Here is a 13,773-nt window from a genome sequence, read left to right on the forward strand (position 1 = left end):
GTTTAACCCCGCCGCATTTTTGAGCCTGTCCCAAGTCGGGAGCCTCTGGCCTTTGTTAGTCTTGCTTGTATGTTTTTAATTTTAGTTCATCTCTATGTTTTGGAGTTTAGTGTGACGTCCATTTTCATTGAACTAGTACACATTTTTGTTTAGGGGCCAGCTGAAGCCCGCCTCCGGGTGCGGGATTTTCTCGCTGTGTTGAAGACACATTGGTGGCCTTCAGCTGTTTTCTGATCTTTGGTCGGGATGTTGTCTCTTTGACACATTCCCCATTTCCATTCTCAATTTTATAATAGGAAAAATGTCAAAAAGTTGGGGTACAGCAGACAACTTTGTGTAATAATCTTACTCACTATAAAAACTATGTCAACAAAGAAAAACAAAATGGCATATAGACACTCTATAGACATAGCACATAGGTAAAAATGAGAGACAACAATACAAAAAATGACCATATCACAATAACACAATGGCGGGATGTATAAATACAGAGCCACACCAAAGGGATATTACCAAGAATAGACTAAACAGTAAAGGTTAACAATATACAAGGACAAATAAAAAGCACACTAAAACACGTAATTAAGATGATTAACAACGTCAGTACCTAGAACCTATACTTCAAGACTACCATGTATTATTTGTGAAGTTGATACGGAATATTTACAAACAAGATCTTGGTATCTTCTGATGATCATATTTTAAAAAAGGACTTTGACATATCCCTGGTTCATCAACTATCTGCTCAAATACCGGTGACGTTTTATATAGTCTGAGTTTACGTAGCAGCTGCAAGCTCTAGCATACCGAATGATATGGGAAATGTATATTCCATATGCTGGTGAAGATGATATATTGCTGCTTAGGTAGGGGAAATTGATAATTTTAAAATTAAAGTCGTCTGGTTTGTCATAGCTTCTGGTAATGAGATGACCGCTAATTCGAGGTATAAGTCTAAAAATGAGGTGGAGGAAGCCGTGTCTGTTTAATTTCTAGTTCTGGAGGATATATTAATGGAACCCAATCAGAAAAGTTTAGATTGTTAATAGAAAAAACATCATCAATATATCTGATTGTGGAATTAAATGATGTGCCTTTTTTTTATCTTCTTGTTTTTGACAAGTGTCAGAAGGACTCCGACTCATATGACAATAAGAACAGGTCCACAAGAAGAAGCGGACAGTTCGTTCCCAAAGGAACGCCGACAATTTGTTGAAAAAGTCTATCTCCAACTGCACACTATATTTTTGACAAAAACCTTTAATAGAAGCCAGATCAATATAATGAAATAAACATGTCCACGGCTGCAATTCATATATTCCTTTTACATGAAGAGTGAGAATATGGTACAATAACTTAATTTCACGACATTGAGATTTAAAAAAGAAATCCTCCAAAACTGCAAAACATTTTTGGTCGATTCATTGAAGTTTTGAAACAATATCATGCTTTTTTAATTTGATTAGCTTTCACAAATGTCTTATAACAAAATTGCTCCAACAGAGTTAGGAGGAACATTACTCAAATCGACACTACATAAAGCTAAACCTATATAGAATAGTTGTACTATGTAGGGCAGTTGTCAACAACTAGATACTAGTGCAATAAAGAATTTGTTAACGTTAAAAAAAAAAAAAGTTTAACAGTCATCATCACGAGTTGGATGACCGATACAATGTGTCTGTGTCTGGTCATGTGCTTGTCGTTTTTGGACAACCCAATAGTCGTGTCATCTGTAAATTCACCCTATTCTATCCTATTTTTGGTTGAAACATTTTCACTCAATGTGGATTCGTATGGCGATTGGTGCATGATAAGAAGGATACCCGTACCCTGTAGTCGAACATAGTCTCGCTCGTTTTTGAGTCCGTGCGATTCTTTCTGTTTTTGTTTATTAATACTATCTTGTTTATTGATTGATTAGATTTGAACATAGGTAAACTATTGTTGCCTCTAATAATGGTGTAAGAACAACATAGTACTCACTCGAGATTGTAAAACTATGTATTTACGTAAAAATTGGACGATGTAAACAATAGTTTTGGCGTGAATTAAATTCTGAAAAAAATGGCCTCACATCTAAGTATCTGAAAACAGTTTACAATTTTTCTTTTCATACAATTTCAATTTAAGCTGTCCTTCAAATTCCGTTTTGAATGAATTCTCAAATTGATCTAAATCTGTTAAAAATCCACCATGATGCATTTACAGTTCAGTTACAAGTTCGAAATACACCTTTTTGCTGTTAGAACCTAAAAAGTGTTTTTTATTTCATTTTTACAACCATGAAGCTGCAATGCTGTAGATGATGCAAGATTATAATAATGAAAATGATACGGGTTAGAAATTTATTCGGGGAAATAGGCATTATTGTGTACTGGACTGGAATTACAAGAAAACATCCTCATCATTTTTGGGTTTGTTGCCGTTATGTATTGATCCTATGGATCCAAACAATTTTGATTAACGACAACGAAGAACATATCTTTTCAATTTCCGAAAAATAAACAAATTTTATTAAATGAGGGAATTTCTAAGAATCAGAGACTTTTCATTTTCATCTTAGCAATTGAGGTTTTTTTGACAGCGTTGTCATATTCTAGAACTTTCTCATTTAAGAATGGTAAGAGCATCTTGTGAATTCAGATAAGGTTAAAATTAATTTAATTACAAGCATCAAGGGGTATTTACAGAGTGAAATAATAAAAATACCGAACCCCAAGGAAAATTCTTGACGGAAAGTCCCTTACCAAATGGCAAGATCAAAAGCTCAAACACATCAAACGAATAGAAAACAACTGTCATATTGTTGGCTTAGTACAGGCATTTCCTTATGTAGAAAATGGTGGATTAAACCTGGTTTTATAGCTATCATTTACATTGAGGTTTTTCGTTTATATAACAAAAGTTTACGTTTACGATACGTGACAAATTCTAGATTTTAATTATTCAACTCATAGACCATAAGCACACACTACAAGTATCTGTAAGTTGGTCGTAACAACAACTCGAGGAAACTATATGTCTAGTCTATTCCAGCGAATACCTTCTTAAGAGACTACTTTTTCTCAGTGTTACCTAAAACACCACTTTAGAATTTAATTTAAAACAAAAACACAAAAAATAACAAATGAAAAATAAAATGAATTAAAATCAAATGATGAAAAATTAAAACAAAAAACAAAAACAAGGAGCCATAAATAAAAAAATGAATAAAAATAAAACGGATTGTATATGGAATTCTTTAGTAAAAAAAGTAAGCAATCGAATTAACAAACACATTAAATTTTAGATATAAACATGATGTCTTTTCATAATTTATTCAATAGTTACTCTATAACGACATCTAAAGCTTATGGTATACTTACGATTAGCTAGTACTTGTGATTCAGCTAAAATGAAACAAATAATCATGATAAATAAACCATTTAACCAAAATTATTTCCCAATTCAAAGAGAATGACACTCTCATATTAGTGAAAAGCCTAGGCAAAAGTTTTTTTTTAATTTATCTAGATAAAAGAAAAAAAAAACTCATTAAAGATATCAGGCCTATAATTTGGTACGCCAGACGCGTTTCACAGAAATAAGGAGATATGGTATAAATGCACACAAAAATAACTATATACCAAAGGACATTAATGTAAACAACCGTATTGTATGCTATTAAAATGTTAAAAGAATTGGTTAGGCACGTAGGTAAATACTATATCCCGCTTAAATCAGGCCGTTAGCATTCTCATTTGAAGTGTTCACATTTTGTTATCCTGGAGCAATTTAACGCATGTTATACAGGTGTTTTTTTAGTATTGTCTTAGATCGTTCGGTGGTATGTATTCCAATGCTCTTCAACTTTGTACTTTGTTTGGCCTTTTTAACTTTTTTGATTTGAATGTCACTGATGATTCGTTTGTAGACAAAACGCGCGTTTGGCGTACAAGATGTTAATCCTGGTATCTGTTATGAGTTTATCTATTTACTTATTGTCATTTAGTCTTTAGCGATATCTCATCGGCAATCATACCATATCTGATATTTGATATCAATGACTGTAGAAACCATCATGCTGCTAAAAATGACTGGATTATCATAATTCCGATTTAATAGTATATTCAAATTTTATAGATCATAAGTTGACCTTAGATGGATTTGGCTTTTTTTTTAGGTATTTTTTGTCATATAGCTCTTCAACTGTTTCTGTACTTATACATCCTCGGCTTTCAAATATTTGGATGCGTTCCTGATGAAGGTAAATCCAGAAAAGCGCTTCGGACGCATAAATTATTCAACGTGTTGTTTTCAATTTTTTACCGCACTGGGTCGATACCTCTGCTGGTGGACTTTCAGTCCCCGAGGGTATCCTCAGCTCAGTAGTCAGTACTTTGGTACTGACATGAATTATAACAAACCTATCTAAATTAGTCCGTTTATAAATTTTGAAATTTTAAAGAAACTAAGATTTCAACTCCCTCAGGCAAAGTTGACCTTAGATGGATATGGCTTTTTTTTAAGGTATTTTTTGTCATATAGCTCTTCAACTGTTTCGGTACTTATACATCCTCGGCTTTCAAATATTTGGCTTTGAGCGTTCCTGATGAAGGTAAATCCAGAAAAGCGCTTCGGACGCATAAATTATTAAACGTGTTGTTTTCAATTTTTTACACTATCGCGATCAAATGTAACCATTATATCCAGTAGAGACTATAATAAATAAGAAGAACATATAGAACTTCTAAGGGCCTACGGAATACCAATATGCTCTATGGTAAACTTTGACTTACAGACTATAAACAATGCTTCTCAAACCAAACACAAACGTTTTATTTATTCATCTATACAGACATTTGGTATTAAGCGTAATTAAATTAATTGAATTTCAGAAACTTGCCTTGTACATTTATAAATATTAATGTTTCTATAAAAAGAATTTATAAAGCTTACATATTTGACAATGTGTTCCTATATAACCAGATCTACAATTACAACTATGACGATGGTGTTCTACTTCGCCTCCATGGTAACATTTCGGATTCTCTGCAAAAATTAAATTGTTTATTACTTTATAAATGAATATCTTGAAACAATGCAGATGGAACCAGTATAAAAATTTCAATATTTTCCATTATTAAATAATAGAAAATTTTGTTATGTATTTATAAAACAAATGTGTTTCATTGTTTTTGGTAAAAATGAATTCACTTGAGACTTTATTCTAAATTAAAATGAATATTGAAGTCTGAAGCCTTTATAAAAGATGAACTATTAATATGATTAAATGACACAAAGCCCCAAAACTTTCATTATTATAACATGAACGCACACAGAAAGATAGATAAACAGACCGACATACAGACAAAGAGGCAGACAGAAAGGTTGTGACAGAAAAAACAAACACATATAGAAAGAGACAGAGAAAGATATTGCCTTTCTATGTTGATAGATTAAGAAACTTACCACAATGCGGTGATTCCCAGTCTTTATCGCAGATACATTCATCATGAAAATCTTTGTGTCCATGTACGCATTCTAAAATAGAACGAAATTGAGTAATTAAACATGCATGTGATATGGATTTACAGCACATAATCATGATTATCTCATTCACTAAAACTCTTGGAAATTGCGTTTTGTATGGTTTGATCGAAACTTGACCAATAAAATTTAGACCCCTGACTATAGTATTTTCTATGAACAAACTCTTTTTCGCAGCTCTTATATTCTTAAATATTCATTTTAATGAAATAATGCAGTTCGGGTTTGAAACATATCCTTTTGGTGGTACAACAGCCATTAAAGGACAGGACATTCAGTGAAATGCCGAAATTACATTTCATCTTAATTGTTTCTAACAATTGATACAATGGGTCGATACTGCTGCTGGTGGTGGACTATCAATTCCCGAGGGTATCATCAGCTCAGTAGTCAGTACTTCGGTATTGACATGATTTATAACAAACCTTTCTAAATTTGTTAATTATAAATTTAGAAATAATTTAGAAACTAAGGGTTTTTGTCCTTTTTGGTCATATATCTCTTCAACTGTTTCGGCATTTATACATCCTTGGCTTTAAAATATTCTGCTCTGAATGCTCTTGATGAAGGTAAATCTGGAAAAGCGCTTAGGACGCATGAAAGTTTTAAAGTGTTGTTCTAATTCTTTAGTCATTATCTAGTATTGTTCCTTTTTTTAATTGTTATCTTTTAATTTTTATTTATGTTTTGTTTTCGTTTTTTGTTATGTTAATTGGCCTGATAAATTCTTGTAAATAAACCACACATGCATTATTTTTCAATTTTAAAATGTTATTATGTTCAAGCGTAATCGGGTGAATGAGTAAACCAAATGTTGTAGGGTTATAATCATCCCAAAGTGATCCTAAAATTGCCGTCCAAAGAAAATCATAATTACTGAAACATATTACATTTTCTTTACTTCGTAAGCGTAATCATGTAGAAATAAAATCATGTTTGATTAAATTAATTTTAGAGATAAGAAATTTCAGAACTAAAGAATTCTAAAAAATGTATATATTATATATTATATATTTTTGAATCATTTCATCTATACTATGGCTTATAGGGACAATTTAGTAAACTGCCCTAACGTTATTTAGGAATGTCCTACCCTAGAACAGATTTATACATTTCTACCCATGAACTGATCCTCACAGCTCTACATCGGAACAGTTAAGGTCAGATATACCCTAAAACATATTCTATCAATTCTAAACTGAAACAGATTAAAGTTAGAAATGTTCCAGTAATACTTAGAACAGTACTATCACAGATTATGTTGACAAATCTGAAAGGAGGTTTGAACTGATCCCAACTGTAGTTCAAACTATTTATCTGATGTTTACTTTAGTTTGTCATTTTGTCGGTCTGCCGTATTGTCTGTTTTGTCTTGGAGTTCGATATTTTGTTACATTTTTTTCTTCGACATATGATTTTTGATTGATCACTCGGTATCTTCTTCCTTTTTTTCTAGACAAATATCAACTAATGCATAACTAGAATATAATCCTTACAAACGACTTTGAGATAATTCAGATGCAATTCTTAATTTTTCCTAAATTATTATTTATCTCACTTTTCGAGACGTTAACATATGACGGCACTTGATGATCATTACATTTAAATGAATACCTTCCCCGTGCCTTAAAGTCCTAACACACTGGATGTTCAACACTGAACAGATGAAGATGACGAGGACGATAATACACTTTGTCATACTGTCTCTTGTTTCTGTAATGTAAATAGTGCTTTAGTAAGTAAGGAGCAGGTGATACAATACACTTAAACATAATGTACAATAAAGTGAAAAACACAGATACGACATCGCAATTTAATATTTATGTAAAATAGACACAAGTCTACTACAGAAAAACACACAAGGGACTCAAAAAATGAAGTATGTATATTTACTTAACGTAAAATATCAGTCGTATAATGCATTTGTAATGGGAGGTTGAACATGTTTCAAATTAGATTATTTGCCGTTTAGCAGAATAAATCCCAATTAAAAAGTCCAAATTATTGGGGAAGTGTATATGAAATTATGTTTTACAAATCAATTTGTACTATCAACTACAAAAAAATTTTTATTTTTTGCGTCTTTGGCAGATTTATTTGTATGTTAGTTGGAATTTTAAAATCAGTTGTGTTTGTATGTCTGTGATGTATTTTCCCACAGTTTTGGCTGATGAATTCCAATTATTTTCACGTTTACCAATTAGGTCTATTGAAGATGCTTAACCTAATTGTGATAATATAACGGAACTATAAACAACTCAATTTGAAGGTTTAGCTAGCTATAAAACCAGGTTTAAAATATCATGTTCTTCCAAAAATGCCTATACCAATTTGCAAGTCAGGAATATGGGAGATTTAGCTAGCTAAAAAACCAGGTTTAAAATATCATGTTCTTCCAAAATGCCTATACCAATTTGCAAGTCAGGAAAATGACATTTGTTTCCATTCGTTCCGTTGGTTGATATAGTCGAGCGTTTGAACTTGTCCGGTTTTATGAACTTTCCTCCTTTTTTAATTTGCATTGGAGTTCGGTATTTTTGTTAATTCTTTTGTACATTACAAATGCATTATATGTATGCGTGAAATGTCAAAAACTTATTTTACGTATACTTTATATTGCTTGTGTGTAATTTCCTAAAATGCATTACATAAGAATTGACGTGATTATATTCTCTTTCGTTTTGTGGAGTTTTGTTTATCTGGGTTTTTTTCTTTAGTGTTATATGTATACCTTCGACAGATAGTTTTTGATTACCTTCATTAGTATCGTCCTTCCTTTCTTTATGATTTATGTAAAAAATCTGAAAAATCTGATCAACGTATAATGTTTTTGGATTTAGCAATCAATATACTTTACAAATAAGTTTTGGATTGTAATATCCTAGAACGAAACTTGAACCACCATTTGCATCAGGCCAGGGATGGTAAAACTCATAAAAAATACAAGACTTGAAATTTTGTAAGCTCCACGCGCATTTCTTCTACACAAGACTAAGCACTGGCGCTCGAATAAAAAATCTTGAAATCAAAATAAATAAGGAGTTTTTGGTTTTATCAGCTCTGCAACTTTTGGATTCGGGTTTAGATTTTCAAGTATTTGGGCCGCTTTATGGTACGAACAGTGTGTTCATCAGAAAAATGCCGCAACATTGATATTGTATGTCAGTATATAGAAATGTTGACTACTGGACTGGTAGTAACACAGACTACATGTATAAAAGATCAGTAATCAGCGTCAATTCCTTAAGTGAAGAAATCCTTTAAGAGATAACTAAAAACTTCACGAATGACTACATTAATGTCTTCATTAAATAACACAGATTTATATATTTGCCATTTTTTCTTCTTTAACAGTGAGGCAGTATCATTTGATTCTTCATTACAAAAACCGTCAAGTTAGGCAATGAAAGAATTGTTATCTGTTTACTTTTTAAATCAAAATAAGATGAGATAGCTGTCAGATAAAGATCTTTTTTAAACAAATGGTTTAAAATTGTTACCCAGAAAACAATAGACATTTAGAATTTGCAAGCTATGGACCTTGCCTCAAACGCGGTATATGCTTAAAGAACGAAAATATAACGGCTCAAATAAGGCTTCCAATTGGGATATTATGTTGACACTCATTTGTACTAGAACGTTCAAAACAGAGACGGAAGATACCATAGGATTTTAAAATTCACAAGTCGCCGAAAAAACTGACAACGCCATGGCCATGGCCACAAAAAAAACAACGAAAAACGACGAAAGATAATCAAGTCCACAAAACACTACATCGAAAACTATAAATCGAGAAACATGAACACCACAAAATCCGGGGCTGATCTCAGGGCTACTGAAATAAGTCTACTCTCTTCTTATAGAGATTTATTTTAAAGGTTTCCCACAATGAGCTAATCGAAAGGCTTTAAGTCAAGGCAATGACAGTCAGTGTTCCAGATCATTTTTTTTTATAGTTGAAATATTTTGATTACTAATATTTCCACTAAAACATGTTCTATACAAATGTATTCGGTAAGACTAATTCTGATATATGATTGATAACATATTTGACCTAAATGATAAAATCTAAATGGCATAAGATTACTTTACTTTTATTTATATATTTAAAGAAAACGCTTGGAAAACGTAAAAGTTTCCCACTTACTAAAAGGAATATATACCTTTGAATATTTCTTCCATTTGACATGAAATCATACACTTGAAAAAATAATACCCCTTGACAATAGTTTCAAGTAGAAAAAAAACTCTTCCCGAAACCTATCCTACCTCGGGACATTTTCGTTGTGCTCTGTGAAAATGTAGGAATCCCTCTGGTATCTTTCGCCTCTCTTTTAATGAAATTGTCTATAACTTTCCGTGGATGGATATAGTCAGGATGAAATCAGTACCAGATGTATTGCCCGTATACAAATAAAAAAATGAGGTATGATTGCCACCACAGACCAATTGACGTAGAAGTTAGAAACTATAGGTCACCGTATGGCATTCACTAATATGGAAGTACATTTACAGAAAAAAAGGGTTGAACGCTGAAATAAAATGTTTACAAATTAAAATAATCTTCCTTCATAGGAAACATATTCATGTAAAGACTTACAATTCTCTCCTATTCCAGTGAGGCAGTTTAAAAAGCCTTATCAGTGTTAACATTACATGATCGTGATTATTAATGTCTGAAGGCGTCCTTAACAGGCCAAGGTAGTTTCGTACTTCACGTGAGAAAATGTATTTCATTTGAAGGAATATCATTGATGAAGTTTGAATATTTCAATTGATAATTTCCTTAAAAAAACTTATCATAGATACCAGGATTAAATTATGTACAGCAGACGCGCGCTTCGTCTACATAAGATTCATCTGTAACGTTAGAATCAAAGAAGTTTAAAAGACCAAATAATGTATGAAGTTGAACAGCATTGAGGAAACAAAATTCCGAAAGGTTTTGCCAAATACAGCTACGGTAACTGTAACATTGTCCTTGTTGTCAACATTAAATATGTTCACCAAACTAGTACCCAAAAGATCATAAAAAAACTTACTATTTCATCAATTTTATCATCTATATTCTATGTTTGGCCTTGAAAGTTACATATGTTTTAGATAAACTATGTGCCTTTGACCTCGTTGCATTATTTTAATTCAACTATCACACACGACACTATCACATAACTTTATTTTAAAAAATCATCAATTTTTATTGAAGATATTTGCCTCTCGAAGAACCTGACTGCGACAATTTCTGTAATAATATGTCTGTATGATTTCGTGAACTGTACTGAGCACTGAAAAATCTCAAATTGTATATAAAAGCCCAGATAAACAAATTTAGTAGAATATGAACCCGAACAGATGCACGAAAAGCATACCTACCTGGGAAACATCCTTGATTATCATTTCACCACCAACCCTTTGTTAGTTAAAAACTGTTCAAACGTTTCTTCACTTTTAGACCTTGTTATTGTGGTTGTAAACTCGGACACGAAACCACAATATTGGAAACCTCCTCAGCGTAAACGCTAAATAAACATGTAGAAGCTACAGTACCTCCTAAAGATTTCGAATACAATATATTTCTGCCTGGGTTACACAAGCTTAAAGAAATACTTAAGTGCAAACTAAGTCTTTATCATCACATTACACTGGTGCAACTATAATGTCTCACATAAAAAGAGGCGAAGGATACCAAAGGGACATTCAAACTCATAAATCGAAAACAAACTGACAACGCCATTGCCAAAAAAGAAAAAGACATACAGACAAACAATAGTACACAAAACAACATAGAAAACCAGAGTGTGAGCAAATGACACAATCGAGAAATATTTGACTGAAAAAATAAGGCAAACCATTTAAGGGAAATGTTAGATAAAAAACAGTGTTGTTTGTCTCACTTTGGCTCGTTCGCTGTTGATATATTTATCTCTCTATTTATATCTCATTAAAAATTAATCACATTTAGTTTAGTATCGGTGGTTTTCTACGGGCACTTCGGCTTCCTCCAGCAATAAATACTGACCGCCACGAAATAGCACTATAGCGATGAAAGTAGCGTCAAACACCGATCAATCATTCAATCAATGTAATTGTTATTCCAAGTTGTTTCAAATTTTATAACTCGTAGTTTTAAAAACTATTCTTTTTGGTGTTAAAAAATTCAAAAATATAACATGTGTCAGCCTTAATTACAATTTGAAAACTATTACTGTAGATAGTGCAAATTTAATAATTAACATAATCATAAAATCCGACAATAAATTAGTTAAAAAATTTGCAAATAAAAAATAATCACATGATATTTTAAATAGTAGAAATCTGTTTTGAGGAATAATTAATATGGCAAGATACGTCTTAAAATTTAAAAATTACCTTTATTGCAGAGAATTTGGAACAGGGACACAAAGACTAGTGTTAAAAGACACCAAGAAGAAAACAGGCTAAAGTTTATCAAGATGGACTAAGTCGAACTTATACACAACAATCTTATCATGAATGACATTAAGTGCTGGTCTAAATATGGAAAACAAATAATTTTCATTTACTATATTAAGCATAGTTAAATTTGTGACATATTAGAAGTAAACATAAATAGATAAGTAAAATAAAACTAATGATGATCAATTACGAATGTCAATATATTTTAAGATATTTTTGTGTGTGCAATATAGGGAACGACCAGTTGATTCTATAACACGTTGCTAATATATAAGTTTGGTCAATATACACGCCATTTGAAATCATTATTAAAAAAAAGTGATTTCTGATTTGTTACTTATATGATTGGCTAAGATTCTATTGACAGGAAGGAGAAATAGAATAGGGAATAAGTCAGGAAGGGGAGACACATTTATATACGGATGATCTGACAGTATGGGTATTCGGGACCCGATAGATGAATATCCTGCTCTAGGATCACGTATTGTTGGATAAACACTGGTAGTCATAATTGAAAGACATTGAATAGAAAACTTTCGTCAAAGTTTTCCTGGCTTCAATGAAAGGGAATGATTTTATATTTAGTACACAGTTTGATAATGTTGAGCTGTAATGTGTAAGCAATTTGTATACGCCCGTTTACGGGACGTATTATGGTATACCGTTGTCCGTCCGTCTGTCGTCAACATGTCGGACAATAACTCAAAAACGCTTTAACCAATTAGCATGAAACTTTGGTGAATTGTTTATAATTATTGACGTGAGCTCCTTTTCGTTTTTTATAAATTTTAGATTTTAAATTTCCGAGTTACGGGGTTTTATTCATTAAAAAATTGGATTTTCCAGTTTTCTGACAGTAGCTGAAACACACTTTCACCACTTTGCAAGAAACTTTGGTGAATTGTTTATATCTATTGACTTAAGCTCCCTTTCGATTTTTATAAATTTCAAATTTTAAGTTTCCGAGTAATGGGTTTTTATTCATTGAAAAAAGGGTGATTTTCCAGTTTTCGGACAATAACTCAAAAATGCTTTCAGCAGTTTTCATGAAACTTTGGTGACTAGTTTATATCTACTGACTTAAGCTCCCTTTCGATTTTTATAAATTTTTGATTTTACGTTCCCGAGTTATGGAATTTTATTCTTAAAAAAGGGGTATTTTCCAGTTTTCAGACAATATCTGTAAAGTGCTTTGAACATTTTTCATGAAACTTTGGTGACTGGTTCATATCTATTAAGACAACCTCCCTTTAGTTTTTCATAAATTTCTGATATGACATTGAGAAGTTATTGAACGTTATTCTTTGAAAAAGCGACTGGCGTATCATGCGCTCATGGCGCAGCTGTTTATTACATCTGCCGTGCAGCGACTTCCTGTTTGCCGATAGTTTGAAATTGAAACATACTAATTGTGCAAGGAGAATTTCTGTCAGTTTTTTCTTGCTTCTATGGAATAGAATGGTTTTATATTTGATCTGCACTTGCTAGTTTTAATTGATAACGTGTCAGAAATGTTTACATCTGCCGTGAAGTCACTTCCTATTTTCCGTTAGTTTTAATTTTACAAAACTCACTGTACAAGGGAAATGTTCATCAAAGTTTTCTTGGCCTCAATGATTTAAGGGGATGATCAGTTATGCTTCGGTGTACATGCTGCCTCAATCAATTGCATACAGCGACGCAGGTCCAGAAGACACGGGTTTAAACGGCACTTTAAAAACAGTACAACAAAATAAACAAGAATAAAACGTCAACAGGTGTAACGCTAAAAACATTAATTTTTAACATCAGTTTTTGGGTTACCCT

The 13,773-nt window shown here is 32.1% G+C and overlaps 1 pseudogene; it reads right to left on the reverse strand.

Annotated features, from left to right (window-relative positions):
* The window catches only part of LOC127720883 (neurogenic locus notch homolog protein 1-like), a 39,210-nt pseudogene that overhangs the window by 11,040 nt on the left and 14,397 nt on the right, over positions 1–13,773 (reverse strand).

The sequence above is a fragment of the Mytilus californianus genome, unplaced genomic scaffold (genome assembly GCF_021869535.1).
Source record: "Mytilus californianus isolate M0D057914Y unplaced genomic scaffold, xbMytCali1.0.p SCAF_11, whole genome shotgun sequence".
NCBI lineage: Eukaryota > Metazoa > Mollusca > Bivalvia > Mytilida > Mytilidae > Mytilus > Mytilus californianus.